Source organism: Camelina sativa, chromosome 20 (genome assembly GCF_000633955.1).
Source record: "Camelina sativa cultivar DH55 chromosome 20, Cs, whole genome shotgun sequence".
NCBI lineage: Eukaryota > Viridiplantae > Streptophyta > Magnoliopsida > Brassicales > Brassicaceae > Camelina > Camelina sativa.
Window position 1 is genome coordinate 14,356,472 of NC_025704.1, and position 12,366 is coordinate 14,368,837.

The window sequence follows — 12,366 nt, forward strand, 5'->3', positions numbered from 1 at the left end:
TAAACTAACTCATAAAATGTGTGGGTTAGATGAGTTAACTCATACCAATTATTTTCAAACAACCGGAAGACATTCATAAACTAATAATAATCACAAAAAACCGTTTCTCTCTGAGGTGATTGTTTTAGCGATCAAATAAAACCGTTTCTTCTGTGTCTTCTCCGATCGACCGGCGTCGGCTCCAACGTCGGTTGTACTCTTCTACTTACTAATCTAGATAATTATTCAGTTTTACCCCAAATAGACAGACACAATCTGTGTCGTTTTTGTTTCAAGAGAGACGAAGATTGAAGACGGAGGACGGAGGCAATTCGGTTTACATCACAATGTTTCCCAGGCCACCATCTCTGTCATTGATTTCCCTCACTGCTTCTCTGTCAGACCACTTCCCATGCGGTTATGTTGTGCCGTTGGCTTCACTGTTGTCAACCACCACTCTCCTTTTATGTTGGTTCCTGTTATTGTTGGAATGCAAATCTGGTTATCGGCGGTTTCATATCAACCGCTGTTTCTCCATGTCCCGACGATTTCTCCATGGCCATGAATTTGTTCAAACTAACATTTGAAGTTAGTTATGTGATTGTTCTCGGGCATCAATATAATTTACCGTTGGCGTACTGAGAAATTAAAACAAATAGGTAATCGTCGACCGACGCGGAAACCACCATGCAAGCAATATGTTAAGGAAGATTTGGAGGCCACAACTATAGGAAAAATCAGAAGATGGTTTATGCCCCTGTTTTAAAAATCGCTAGGCGTAAGTCGGGCGGTGAAGGAGGGCCTAGCGATTAATCGGAAAATCGGATTTAAATCGGAGATTAATCTGGAACTAGTTTAAGGGTTTTTATTATTATTATATATATAACAAATAATAAAATATCAAATAATTATAGATATATAAATATTTTACCGTGATATTACAAAAATCTATGATAGCTCAGCTGGTTTCAGGTGCCTTAAGAAGTGGTGTTGTTACGGGCTCGATCCTCTACTAGTGTGTTTCGTGCATTTTTGTGATTTTTATTAACAAAAGGTAAAATGATAATTTAACTGTCATCTTCTCCACACACAACTTAAACACTGTAAAACCCTAATCGCTAAGCCGCCAACGTTTTTTTAACTTAATTTCTACCAATTTGATCATTATTTTAATTAGAAATGACATAAAAATACTAAATCTCTACACATAATATCATATGGAAAATCAATTCAAAATCGAAACTTTTTTTTTCCCGATTTGGGTATAATCGCGGCGGGTGGTCACATGCTAGCGATTCCACGCCGTGTAATCGGGCAAATCGGCCGATTTTTAGAACAGGGATTTATACCATATCAACAAAAATGGATTTTAAGTACAACTAAGATCAATGATATCTCTTTGTACAAGAGAGTTTCGATCAATCTGAAGGCTATACAACATAACAGATGGATCACTACCTATGATTTTCGAATACATTACCGGTATTTTATCAAAATAAAAAAGATGATTGCTAAGCAAGAAAGTCACATTAGATTGTCAAAAATGACGATGACGATTAAGTATATTCTTTATCGCATTTTTGTTACACAAACCATTGGTTGTATTTGTAATTTCATTGATAATCTTGTATACTCTGATTCATATCAATAAAGTGTTTTAGATGTTAAAAACAAAAAAAAAACTAATAATTGTAAACACTGCAATAAAATTTCAACAAATTAACAATCACAAACGTGCTCCATATATATATTACGGATTGTGGTTTAGACTTTCGAGCATCAGATTTAAAGAGCGGTGGTTGCCATATAGCTTTTGCGATATGCGGCTGCGTTTGCTGGAAATAAGATTGGGCTAACTCCCTCAGCCTTGAGATGAGGAACCAACATTTTCAAAGACAACTAATGTTTCACATAAAACATACAATTAAAAAAAGATCAATGTCAAATTATAATTAGTAAACCACAAAAAACGTTTAAAAATTCTATTGAAATAATTTTATACGTAGTATAGATATAATGACTTACACCAAAAAGCCTGAGGCTATGCCAAATTCGAAGGGGATAAGGAAATGGAGAGAGAAGATGACCAATGGAATGTAGAGTGATAGCGCAAAGATGATAGATGAGAGAGAGCGGACGAGGGTTCATGCCGCCAAGTAGAGCCATCATGCCTGACGTCCGAAAACCGCCACTACAGAGGTAATCATAACAACCCTGTCTCATTGCCTCTCTTGCTACGTCCGTTGATGCAATAAGCGATTGAGAAAATGCATTTCCTAATATGTTCACCGTCGCTGACATTGGCTTCACCATACAAAAACATGTTTTTTGTTTTTTAATTATTTAAAGCTAGCCGTTAACTTGTTAAGAAAATAAAAGTGAACGTTCGTATTTAGCCTTCGATGATTAATTAGTATGTGACGTAGGCTCACCTTGCGAATATTATAAAAGGACTTAATGACTTTTGAGACTTTGGTTACATCAGCAAGGTTGCTTAGTGGCTGGAGAAGACCACGTAGAATGAGAATATCAGACAATAAAACCATCATTCCAGCCGCGACTGATGGATGACGCATGTTGAATGCATCTCCCAACACAATCACTCCTTTTTTCTTGCTTAAAGTAGCTGACATGCACTTCGCTGGAACCACTTTTATATGTTCTCCCTCATCTAAACCTTTCAAAAATATTTTGCGAAGTTTTGGTGGTACCTTTACAAATATAGTAGATAGGGGTGTTACTAATATATTGTGCATACAGCTATGGACCATTTATAAATGTTAGAATATTTATATGTATGACTTATTTGTGTACCAGTAAGACCAACTTAATTACTAGTATATGTTTAGTTCCTTTTTTTATTAAACATTCCAATGCGTACCTGAGGAGCAAGATTGTTCTTTGCAAAGGTAGCCATTTCACCTTTTGAAATAGAAGGAAAATTGTCGGGGAATAGCTCAAAACCACAACGGACATCAGTGCTGCTTATTTGGTACAACATGGTAGAGGAAGGTTTAGACATTATCAAGTGAAGGTTTTCGGGATCATCAAGCCGGCAATTTTTGAGATGTAACCAACTTGGTAAGACAGAACCGCCGCCTATATGAAGTTATTACACATTGAGACTTGTTAACTAAACTAAATCAACCTGAGTAACATCAGTTAAACGTCATTAACATTTATACGTAAAGACTGAAGTTGTTTCAGTTTTGATGACCATATATAGTTATATATACTCACATTGTTATCGTTAAGAGACCGACGAAGGTTTGAATAGCAACCGTCGCATACGACAGTGAGAGGTGCCAAGGCTGTTGTTTCTTCGCCTGCTTTATTCTTGTATGCAACTCCTTTAATCACTCCTTTTTCTTCTATTAAAGACCTCACCGTTCCTTCTTCCAGCCTCACACTGCCAATTATAAACAAAATCATTGCTATTGTCAGGTTTAGTAGGTGTAAACAAAATCACACCTCACCGTTCCCGCTGTTTGGAGGATCTACCCTTAATTATTGACAGGAAATCACATAAGCATTAATATGAAATTCGTTTCGTGTTATCGTTTTCTATTTTTTTGTTAATATATATAATAAGAGTGATGTTGATATATTTTTAGTATATTTAGTTTTCCATATTTATTTATTTATAATTAAAAATCAGTATAAATATATCAATCATTTCATTTGTCTAACCCACCTTGACATAAAAACGTTAATTAGGTATAATGTTTTTTCCCCTTATAAAAACGCTTGACATAAAAACGCTTATAACTCAGTTCGATTCTTATAAGATCTGTAATCAAAAAAGTTCATTAGTATCAAATTAATTAGCTATGAATTAGAAGGTTATATCTTGTGTATAGTAGATTAGGCCACTTCCACAAAAAATCTTATTTCAACCTGATTCTAATACTATATATATAGTATATATCAGTCCTGATTTTCCATGGAATACTATGGTTCATGTTTCTTATATATATATTCTATGAATTATCTCAACATTTTTTCATGTAAGACTTTTAACATATATACAATTTGGTGAACAGGGAGATACAAATACGTACTTAGGAAGAGAAGAAGCCTTTTGCCGCAGTCTTTGGACGAATCGACCATTGTGAAACGATCGAGCAGAAGGATCATAAGGAAAATTGTTGTCCACCGGAAAAGATGCGATTGCTTCTTTTCCATCCTTATAAACTGCCAGGCCCGTGGCTTTTTGGGCATCTATACCATCTAGACAATCTATATACAAGCACACAAGTTTGGTCATGAAACTAAAATACAAAATGTCTTTTAGATTCATATTCTTTAATAAACGATAATATAGACCACTTTATGTAAATCCAGTAGTTAATGAATTCTCCATAGTACGAGTTATACTACAATTAAAATCATGGACACCTTAAATAACAATAATATATGGTTTCTCAAAAGTTTCGAAGACTAGTATGAATTTGGTTTTAGATTCTCTATTTAAAAAAAAAAACAAGAAAGAAATATGTGAATGTGTTTATGAATGTAAAATAGAGACAGACCTTGAAGCCCAAGCTTAGAAAGCATGAGACGTCCTCCAGGCTGCATAAACTCACCCATCATTCTCTCAGGTTCTCTCATGTCTCTCTCTATCACATGTACCCGACGCCCATCCTTTATGTAACGGAAAAATTAGCATAAGATTGTATTATGCAAATAAAATAAAAATAGTGCAACTTAATTTTATTATGCAAATATAAAAGCAATCTTTTATAGTGTGTATAGTTCTAAACTTTTATCCTATCATTCCTGCGCAAACAGTAGTATATGAAAATAGTTACTAAAAGAGCGATATAAATTTAATACTTGGTCGCAGAACTCGAACAGCCACTTTAGAGATACCTTAGCAAGAACATATGCGAGAGCCGAGCCGCCGACACCAGCCCCGACGATAATGACGTCGGCAGCACCGTCTCTTCTCTCCTCTGCTGCCGCATCAGCCAACTCCGTCACCTTGTTCTTCCTGTTGGTAACGTAGAACACCGTCCACGTCAGAGCGAAGGCGAGTAGCGTCCATAAACAAACGTGCGTAAAGGCCATATCCATATCTATGAGCTAGTTCTCAATATGGTTTAGATTATACTAATGCAAAGATATGTCAGTTTGGACGTGGCATCACACAAATGGCAGATTATCAAATCTTTTTTTTTTTTCGAAAGCAATAAATTGAATTTTTTGCCTGTCCACGTAACTCTCTTAATTATTTCTGAGCTGTGTCGATGTCGACATGAACAAAAGATATTCACGTTTCAGATACAAACATAAGGCCTGACCACTCTAATTAATGATTTTGTACAGTATGTAGAGTAAGCGAATTGAAGGAACCACCTATATTATTGACATCTTTTGAAATTGAAGAATTAATATTAAAATAGTAACGTTATACGTGGCAGTTAATGTTTTTGATAATAGATATTGTCGGTCCACAACCGAAGCAAAGAAAGCAATCGTTTAAAAGATATATATATATATATATATATTTTATGGCTCAACATCAACTTTTCGTTATCCAAAACAATACAACCTATCAAAAGTATATAACATTCATTTCCATAGACTTGGACCAAATGCAATGGGCCGATCTAGTATTACCTGAATCACTAGGCAGATCCAACGCTATCTAACCGAGAAATATTACATTTTTTAACCATAACAAGATAGATAACACACCACGACTCAGTGTAAAATCATCTCTTAAACCACCTAAATTGACTCTATGACACGAAAACAACTACTAACTCAGAGAAGATCAAACCTATACTTAAGAACATAGCAATTCCAAACTATTAGAACCTCATGATCGGCATGTAGAACTTGTCCCAATAGCATCAACACCCAGAGGCGCAGCATCAGAAAAGCTGGTTTCTCTAGCTTTCATTGTTCCGGTCCTAAACCTAAAACGGACAAAACATCCGACTGACCCGACCAAGAATTGCGAAGCAAAACCAGCAAGAATAGAGGCTTCTCCGAACTAACCACACAATAACCAGAATGTTAATCTCCTAAAGATAAGAGATTGGAGCACAAATTAGCATATCTTCATCTCACGGTACAAATCCAAATTGGCCACATCGCTTCCGCCTTGTTGTCGCGCTTCTTAGCCGGACTAAGACCAAACGACACCACACCTTACTGCAAAGCACCACCGTGGCTGGAATGAGAGAGGTAAGATCTGAAGAAGAAACCCAAACTCGACCACTGAAGCGCTTCAAAGAGAAACTCCGAACCCTCACTGCTCACCGAAGCCAACAAACCCTCCGGAGACAAAAACGACAAACGAAGTTGCCAACCCAGATCCACCAGATCGGGCCATGGATTCGACGTTATCGTCAAACGTCTGCACCAGAGTCTTCACCAGCAACCACCACCCGACGAAGCTTCGCTTCACACGCTGAAATAGCACCGGAACCACCACCATCGAGAGACACCCAAACTGACGGCAAAAGACAGCTTCACAGAGGAGCGAGAGATGACAGAGAAAAGGGAACCAAAAGAGGAGAAAATTTGAAAAAAACGAAGCCCTCTCCGGCGCCGAAAGGGCAACCGGAGAGGCAAAGAGAATGGATCTGAAAGTTGTCTCTCGTCGAAAAAAGTCAATGAGCTTTGAGAAAGTTTTTTTCAAAAGATTTTTTTTATACACGCCGAAATTGTCTTCTATTCCCTCTGTTTTTAAATATAGAATGTTTTAGATAAAAAAAATGCATATTAAAAAAGTTTATTTTTAAATTTTTAATCAGTTATAAACAAAATTGCATAATATAAAATATAAAATTAATCTAAAAATTGCATAAAAACTTAAAATATCATATTATGAAACAAAAATACTTTTCTAAACATCTTGTGTACTATGAAACTGAAGAAGTATCTTTTATTTGAGGCTGAAAATCTGAAAACATTGGACCGGCCTTCGGTAATTGACTGAAATGATATAGGTTTATATAGAATTATATGTACGATATATATAATTTTTAATTAAAAAGTTATTAAGTCATTGACCTGATTAACATATATAAGATGAGTGTTTTGGGAATAGAAAAAAATCCCATGTTCAGACCAATATAATTCGACCGGGAAATCTTTAAGATAATCCACTTTGAAATTCTGAGTTGTTTTCAAAGTTGCGTTTAGTTGTATGATTTTCTGAAAAAAAAACATAGTAGTGTTGTTTGATTTTCGAGTTGTGGTTAAACCAAAATATAAAACCAAAGACAAACCCTTTAAAGTTTAAACGTAGTAATTTTTAATAAGTTGTAAGTTTTTATGAATATCATTTTTAAACAAAATAAAAGAGTAGAAAATTTGTCCATACTTTTAAACAAATAACAGTTTATAAATTTTAAGATAACTTTGCACAATATTTCTTCCAGTTTATATAGGCGGACACAAATCAATCTTTGTTTCAGATAATGTTTCTTTAACCTGTTGAGAGAGATATGATAGCATGTGTGTTGTGTACGCGATGTCACGATTCACGAACATACATAAATGGAAATAAAGTAACATACTTATCTATACTTCCAATAGTCTTCCATGCAAACATGCATATTTTACATCTTGCATGTTATCTTATATCTTTCTTTGGGGTAAAACATCGTCCATGTAAGAAAGTTGAATCTTTAGGAAGGACCAATTAATGTGATGCTTCAAAGATACTAAACCAGATCGAGATATAGGTCCGAAAACAAAATTTAGCAGGTGCATAGGCGAAAGCCGAGCCGTCAACACCAGCTCCGATGATAATGACGTCAGAATCGCCGCGTCTCTTTCATTTACCTCCGCATTCACTAAGTTTGCCGCTTTCTTACGGCAAAGCCATATCTTTCAGTTTCGTCTTTGATATGGTTTTTTCTCTAAGAACAAATTTAAGTTTCCATATACTATTAATTTTTTAACTAATCTTTGTTTGTTTAGTTAATATTTTCATAAGTTAAGTTCTTCTGTGAGATTATACCGAATTCAACAATTGAGGGAAATCTGAGATATTTCAGTCGGCCCGAACATATTTCATCATGGCATATCTATTTATAAATACATTATTTCAAAAACAATATTGAGGGAAAAATGGAAACAAATTTTGTACCTTTTCTCTCATAATTAAAATGGACGACTATACGAGGGGCTGGGGAGTTGAACAAACTTGTATCTTAATTCTTATGTTGAAATTAAACTGGATAAGGTTGCGCGTGAATGAATGATTAGAACAAATTGAATTGAAAAAAAAAGGTTGAATAACATTCAACTTATTTCTCTACAAAATAGGAGATGAATGAGCTGAACAGATTGCCTGTATAATTTGTTCATTTTTCTAACCTTTAAATTGAATGAGTTAAATCGTTTTTCCGATTTATTTATCTCAAATGGTAAACAATTATAAAACGTGTTTATTCAACTATTTCAACTTCTTAGTCTAAACCATCCATTTAGTCTAAATATACTGTTTGGCTGAACATATGTGCACATTTTCAATTATTTCGACCGACACTAGATTGAAAAAAACACACACAGTAGAGAGATTATTTAGCTAGTACAGTACTCTTTTATGTCATAATAACACAATAATGGTGGAAAGAGAGATAACATGCATTAAATATTAAAATATATATCTCCTGCATTTTTTATTACTTAACTTTTTTGAAACAATTTGCACAATCAAAAAGATTGGTGCATCAATGTTTAGAGGGCAGTTGTGGCCATATATTTTTTGCGATACGCGGCTGCATTTCCTGGAAACAACATTTGGCTAACTCCTTCGGCCTTGAAATGGGGAACCAACATTTTCATAGTCAACTAGTGATTCACATAAAACATAGATAAACAAAAAATATATATCAATGTCAAATAGTAATGGTAAACCAGAAAGAGTGTTAGTAAAACAAAAATAAAATCAATATAAATAATTTGAAATCAAGAGGGATATAATGACTTACGCCAAAAAGCCTGAGGCTATGCCAAATGCGAAGGGGAGAGGGAAATGGAGAGAGCAGATGGCCAATAGAAGATAAAGTGATAGCACAAAAATGATAGATGAGAGAGACCGGACGAGGATTCATGCCGCCGAGCAGAGACATCATCCCTGACGTGCGAGACCCACCACTAGAGAGGTAATCATAGCAACCTTGTCTCATTGCCTCTTTTGCTTCGTCCGTCGATCCAATTAGCACATGAGAAAATGCATTTCCTAGTGTGTTCACCGTCGCTGACATTGGCTTCACCATAAAAAAAAATTCTTGTATTAACGTTTGAGGTTGTAAATATGATTTTCTTTTTAGGTTGTAAGTATGTTTTGTTCAAATGTTCAGTTTTTACATTAGTATTTGACATATACTCACCTTGCGGATATCATAAAATGACTTGATAAATTCTGAGACTTTGTGCACATCGCCGAGGTTGCTTAATGGCTGGAGAAGACCTCGTAGAATGAGAATGTCAGACAGTACAACCATCATTCCAGATGCGATTGCTGGATGACGCATGTTGAATGCATCTTCCAATACAATCACTCCTTTCTTCTCGCTCAAAGTAGCGGACATGCTCTTTGTTGGCATCACATTTATGGGTGCTCCTTCATCAATTCCTTTAAAAAGTATTTTGTGGAGTTTTGAAGGTACCTGGAAAATAAATGTTAAAAGATGTTAGATACATAACTGCATGGACTTGTTACAAATGTTAGAATTGATGTATGTATGACTGATCTATGTACACAAACTTGGTTATAGGTTTATATATTGAGTTTTGCTTTTTATTGATCAAAGATTAATCAGCCCAATGTGTACCTGAGGAGCAATAGTGTTCTTCACGAAGGTAGCCATTTCCCCATTTGAAATAGAAGGAATATTGTTGGGGAGAATCTCAAAAACACAACGAACGTCGGTGCTGCTGATTTGCAACAACATGGTGAAGGATGGTTTAGACATTATCAAATTTAACTTTCCGGGTTCTTCAAGCTGACAGTTCTTCGAGATGTAACCAACATGGTATGACAGAACCTCCGCCTACATCAAGTTAATACATTGATGCTTATTAACTAACATTTGACTACATTCAAGTGAGTAATATCACTTCTACGTGTATACTGAATATATAGGACAAGATTGATGACTTTTACGTTTAAAAGAGCATACTCACATTGTTGTCGCTCAGAGACCGACGAAGGTTTGAGTAGCAACCGTCGCATACCACAGTGAGAGGTGCAAGGGCTGTTGTTTCTTCGCCTGCGCTATTTCTGTATGTTACTCCTTTGATCACTCCTTTTTCTTCTATCAAAGACCTCACCGTTCCTTCTTCGAGCCGCACACTACCAATTAATGTTTTGGTGTATAGATTAACCATTAATTGCTATTGTTCAATGTTCAAAAGTTTTTCAGTTGTTAATTGAAGGATTTTTTTTTTTCTTCGGATGATTGTTCCATAATATATATATACTATATAATGACCCAATGGACAGATTATTTATTTTTCTGGAAATGTTCTCTATTTTTTGAAGTATGTAGAGTTAGTTACTTTTTTTTTATAATCTGAATAAACTAATTTATTATTAAAATTTATTAAAAAACTCAAATAATGTTAAATGTTTTAATCACCATAGACGTATTTAAGTTAGAAAACTGAAAAACACTACAACACGCATTAAAATATAATCAATTAATTGTAATCCGTCGTGATTTCGTGAATTACATTATTGCCACTGTCAAGCTCTACTAAGAATATTACTCCCTCCGTTTCAAAATATAGGATGTTTTAACAAAAGCACGCAGATTAAGAAGTTTTTACTTTTAAAAAATTCAACCAGTCAGAAACAATACTGCATAATATAAAATACTAAACTAATCTAAAAGTTACATAGAAACCTAAAAACATCTTATATTATGAAACAAAAAACTTTTCCAAAACATCTTATATTTTGAAACGGAAGGAGTAATTTTTTTTATATAAACTAGCATTAACAAATTTCATTTTTTTCCGGTATATAGGATATAAAATTTAAAATTATTTTTGAATATATTAACAGCAAAAATTTAATAGAATTAAGTTAATAGTTGCCTTATACACTCTTTGATGTTCTATAAAATCCTTTTACACTCTTTGATGCAGAATTCATAACATATATACTTTTTTTTTTCTTTGGTAAAAAATAACATATATACTTGGTAACTAAAAACTAGTAAATAAAGATACGTTATACGTACTTGGGAAGAGAAGAAGCTTTTTGGCGCAGACGTTGGACAAAATCGGCCATTGTGAAATGATCGACCAGAAGGTTCATAAGGAAAGTTGTTGTTTTCCACCGGGAAAAATGCGTCTGCTTGTTTTCCATCCTTGTAAAGTGTCATGCCCGTAGCAATCTGTGCATCTATTCCCTCTAAACAATCTATACGTATACAAATATGACTTTTAAAAACAAATAAGTTCAATTAGATAAATAATTATATATAGTGCAACAGAGACAGACCTTGAAGGCCAAGCTTAGAAAGCATGAGTCGTCCACCAGGCTGCATAAACTCACCCATCATTCTCTCAGGTTCTCTCATGTCCCTCTCTATCACATGTACTCGACGTCCGTCCTATATATTATCAAAATTTAGTTAGCATAGCGTTGTTGTTTGTCCCAACCCAAAATATTGCAATAGAAATATATGATGCAAAACAATAACAATCATATATTTTGTATATAGTCGTTTATCTTATCATTCCATGCACAAATTTATACAAAACAACAATACTCAAGTTAAATACCTTAGCAAGAGCATATGCGAGAGCCGAGCCGCCAACTCCAGCCCCAACGATGATAACATCAGTAGCACCGTCTTTACGCTCGTCCGCCACCGTCTCGACCAACTTCTTCCCTTTGTTTTTCCTGTTCGTGAAGTAGAATACGGTCCATGTCAGCACGAAGACAAGTAGCGTCCATGCACAAACGTGTGTAAAAGCCATATCCATATCAGTTAGTTCTCTGTGTGTGGTTCATGAGAAAAATAAGAAAAGATGAGTAACATATATATAGTGCAAAGATATAGTCAATGGACTTGTTATCACCACGTGCTAAATTATTTTAGTAATTTAGAAAGCAATATAAATATATAATTGATCTTGTATGTTGTCCACATATTTCGTTATCATTTAATTACAAGCGACATAAACGAACGATATTTTTTGTTAGATACAGAAGATATTATCCACCCTAGTTGATGAATTTTTATTTAGAACAAGAGAGTAAAAGGTACCACTCAAATTATTGACAATATTTATTGACGCTCTTAATTCTTAAATGATGAATTAAGTTAGCCAAGGGGTTAAGCTAAACTGGCCACTAATTTTGATTATGGAGTAACGTACTGATTTGGTTTCTTATATACTATC

At 34.7% G+C, this 12,366-nt stretch overlaps 2 pseudogenes; both read right to left on the reverse strand.

Moving 5' to 3' along the window:
* LOC104770794 lies at nucleotides 1,575-5,163 on the reverse strand (annotated as a pseudogene).
* Nucleotides 8,532-11,956, reverse strand: LOC104770793 (annotated as a pseudogene).